General features: G+C 41.5%; 1 pseudogene; it reads right to left on the reverse strand.

The window, feature by feature from the left end:
• Positions 1 to 267: 267 nt before the first annotated feature.
• Positions 268 to 1,802, reverse strand: LOC118729595 (annotated as a pseudogene).
• Between the last annotated feature and the right edge of the window lie 2,586 nt (positions 1,803 to 4,388).

A 4,388-nucleotide genomic window follows, 5' to 3' on the forward strand; every position in this document is an offset into this window, starting at 1 on the left:
ATTTCTAACCACCACAGATTCAAAGGATTATTTTTTCCATGAAGTTTAACATCAGTGAATTTGTGTATTCATGTGTTTTTATTGTAAACATCTGAATTATTCACATTGTAATAGTTCCTGAACTCATAATCATGGACCATGCACAGGCTGGCAGCAAACCAGGAAGCCATTATGCAAGCAAACAGATACTCTGCATAAGGAGAAAAGTCATAGCACAACATATAATGTCCAACCTGAGTCACCTAGAATGTTATATATATTGACTTCTTAATTCATATAGTATTGGGAACTCAAATGCTTGGTTGATGATAGGATTGACCTGGTTTCAGGATTATTCCTGAAATAATTAAGGAAAGGGGGGCTCAGTCTTTTCTTGGTTGCTTGCTCCTCCCCAGCACCTTCATCTTTCTTCTCATCCTCAGCTTCTTGGGCATATTCTCCTTCACCTTCATCCCCTTTTTCTTCCTCTTTTGTATGCTCAAATTTTTCCTTGGCCCCTTCTTCCTCTTCCTTGTCAGCCACTCCCTTCTCCTTCTCCTCCTCTTCAGCTTCTCCTTCAAAGGGGGTGTTCATCCTTAGCTTCCTAATGATCTCCTCCATCTCGATCTGTTCCTTCTGGACATGGCTGGTGTATTAAGAAGGGAAGGAGCGAGTGAACATCAGGTAAGAGCTAGTCTGTAAACCACCTTAGGCAGATCGACCAAAGATCTGGGAACTCTGGGAGTAGCCACTGGCAATGCTTCCCACACTGGTGAAACTGAGTCAGGTCTCTTCACCTTCCAAGAGTTTCCTGTAAGCTGCAATGTCAATGTCTAAAGCCACATCAAGGAGGTCTTGGTATTCTTATAAATATTGTACCATTTCACTCTTTGTGGTTCTCAACTCATTTTCTAATTTGTTGTTTGTGTCCTGCATCGCACTAATGTCGGAGTTCTGCTTATCCTTCAGCTCTTGCAGCTGCTTTCCCAGAGCTTAGTTCATGTTGCAGCATGCTTTGATCTCCAGGGTCTTGGTCTTGAGTAGGCAGTGGCTTTCAGACACCTCATCCTTGGCGGCATGCACCCCATAGATATTCTTGGCAGTGTTCTTGGTCAGCATGGTGAGCAGCTCTTGTACCATTCTTCTGCATTCTTCTGCATTCTGTATGTCCTTGGAAACCAGCTTCTCCTATGGGGTGCTGATGTCCTTGAGCATGACAGAGATTGGACTTGGAGAACATGTCCATCTCCACAGAGATCTGAGCATACTGGATCTGCGCCTGCAGCTCGGTGATCTCCTATTCATGCACCTTCTTTGGAAAGGCAATTTAGTCCATCAGGCTGTCCATTCGCTTTTCAAGTTCAGCACCAGCGAGAGCTCCCTCATCTGCACCTTTGCTCTCCTCCATCGGCCAGCTCTCTGTGTCATCATGGTTCAGCACCTGTCCCTGGTAGCATGCCTGCAGCTTGCTCCCAATCCCTCCAATCCTTGGTGCCTGCTAACTGCCCACTGCCCTCTCCTCACCAGGGACTGGGCAGGGTGCGCTGGGGTTCAGGCATCCCATTTTCATTAAAATGTTTGACCCCAGCTTGCTACACCTGTGTCCACAGGCAGCCAGGGGGCAGACAGAGATCCCAGAGATCCTGGTCACCTGCCTACACAGGTCTCCGATGATGGCCTCAACCCATCGGGAGGAGTCAGGCACTGCCCCACAGGCCTACCCAACCCCGATGGCTGCCTGGACCCCACAGGTGGCTTCCGTCACTGCCCCCCACCCCCACCCACACCTGCCCAGCCTGACCCCCTGGCTGCCTTTACCCCATGGCTGCATCCTGACTTCCTGCATATGCAAATTTGTTTGCTTAATTTGCATATCACTCTTGATTAGCTATGGGTATAGCAAAGGCACAATTAACATTTTTCTCTTTTATTAGTGTAGATTATCTTCCTTTGGCTTCCTAGTGGAAATAATGTCTGTCTCCCTAGTTATTAGATATGAAAAGTTTAACTTGGCTGCCAGCTAATCTGGCCAAACATATTCTTTTTTTAATTTTTAAATATTTATTGTTGAAAATATTACATATGTCCCCCTTTTCCCACACACTGACCCATTCCAGCTTGCCCCACCCCTACCTTAGGCCTTCAACAGCCTATTGTCAGTGTCTATATATATATATATATATATATATATATATATATATATATACACACACACACACACACACACACACACAAGGTTTTTGGTTGATCACTCCCCACACTAGCCCCCCACCTGCACACACTGCCCAGCCTTCCCTCTGAGTTTCTGCAGTCTGTTCTATGATTCTATGTCTTTGGATCTATTTTGTTCATCAGTTTATTTTGTTCATTAGATTTCATATATGAGTGAGATAATGTGATACTTATTTTACTCTAACTGATTTTATTTTGCTTAGCATAATACTCTCCAGGTCTCTTCATGATGCCTGAAAGGATAAGAGATTCTTTTTATTTTAACTGCTGCATAATATTCCACATTACTACATCTACTCATCTACTGATGAGCACTTGGGCTGTTTCCAGATCTTAGCTATTGTAAATTGTGCTGAACAAAGGAGTGCATATATTATATTATTTATGATTGGTGTTTTGAGTTTGTTAGAATATATCCCTAGAAGTGATATCACTGGCTCAAATGGCAGTTCCATGTTTAATATTTTGAGGAAAGTCCATACTGCTTTCCACAGTAACTCCACCAGTCTGCATTTCTACCAGCAGTGTACTAGGGTTCCCTTTACTCCACATTCTCACCAACACTTTACATTTGTTGATTTGTTGATGGTAGATATTTTGACAGGTGTGAGGTGATATCTCCTTACCATTTTAATTTGCATCTCTCTGATGATCAGTGACTTTGAGCATTTTTTCATATATCTCTTGGTCATCTGAATGTCTACTTTGGAGAAGTGTCTATTTAGGTCCTTTGCCAATATTTAAATTGGGTTGTTTGTCTTCCTTTTGTTAAGTTGCATGAGTTCCTTATTTATTTTGGATATTGACCCTTTATCAGATATGTCATTGCAAAATGTGTTCTCCTGTGGAGTGGGCTTCCTTTTTGTTTTGTAAATGGTTTCTTTTGCTTTGCAGAAACTTTTTACTTTCATGTAGTCCCTTTTGTTTATTTCCCCCATAGTTTCCTTTGCACTGGGAGATGTATTGATAAACATATTGCTGCAAGAGAAGTCTGATTTATTGCTGCCTATGGTTTCTCCTAGGATTTTTATGTTTTTTTTTTCCATTTACACTTAAGTTTTTTTTTTCCATTTTGAGTTTATTCTTGAATATTGTGTAAGTTGGTGGTCTAGTCATTTTTTTGTATGTATCTGTCCAATTTTTCCAATACCATTTATTGAAGAGAGTGTCTTTATTGTATGTTCTTGCCTCTTTTGTCAAATATTTATTGAATATAATGACTTAGGTCAATCTCTGGGTTCTCTCTTCTGTTCCATTGATCTATATGCCTACTCCTGTGTCAACACCAGGCTATTTTGAGTACAATGGCTTTGTAGTATAAATTGATATCTGGTATTGTGATTTTTCCAACTTTGTTCTTCTTGCTGTGGGTATTTTGGCTCTATTTTTTTTTTTTTTTTTTTTTGTTCCATATAAATTTTTGGAATATTTGTTCTAGATCTGTGAAATAAATCTAATATTTTGAAAGTATGCTATCAATATTATTTAAATGTCCATGCAACTTAGGGAGCAAACATGTGATTTCTGTATTTTGCTGTATAACTGTGTTATCTTGGAACTGAATATCACAGGCTAAACACCTATTATGACTCTCTTTTAATGTAAAAGCAATAATGGCAAATTTCTTTTCAAAGAATATAGAACTTCCATGAAATGTCACAGAGGTTGAGCTTTTACCACAGAGAATGTTATAGAAAACAATTTTATCAAATCCCACTTTATTAACTTTCTTGCAAATTTAGCTGGTACATTAAAACAAATAAATTGTGTAGTATATATTTATACATATACTAGAGGCCCGGTGGATGAAATTCGTACACTGGGTGGGGGGTGTCCCTCAGCCCTTTCTGCACTCTCTGCAATCTGGGATCCCTTGAGGGATATCTGACTGCCAGTTTAGACCCTATCACATAGAAACAGTCAGACATCCTTCTCACAATTTAGGACTGCTGACTCCCAACACTCACCTGACTGCCTGCCTGATTGCCCCTAACCACTCCCAACCAGCCTGACTGACACCTAACTGATCCCTTGCCAGCCCAATTAACCCCAACTGCTCTCCTCTCCCAGCCCGATTGACCCAATTGTCCTCCCCTGCTGGCCTGGTAACCCCAAACTGGCCTCTCCTGTCAGCCCGGTCATCCCTAACTTCCCTCCCCTGCCAGTCTGGTCACCCC

This window comes from Pipistrellus kuhlii, unplaced genomic scaffold (genome assembly GCF_014108245.1).
Source record: "Pipistrellus kuhlii isolate mPipKuh1 unplaced genomic scaffold, mPipKuh1.p scaffold_m20_p_3, whole genome shotgun sequence".
In the NCBI taxonomy this organism is placed as follows: Eukaryota; Metazoa; Chordata; class Mammalia; order Chiroptera; family Vespertilionidae; genus Pipistrellus; species Pipistrellus kuhlii.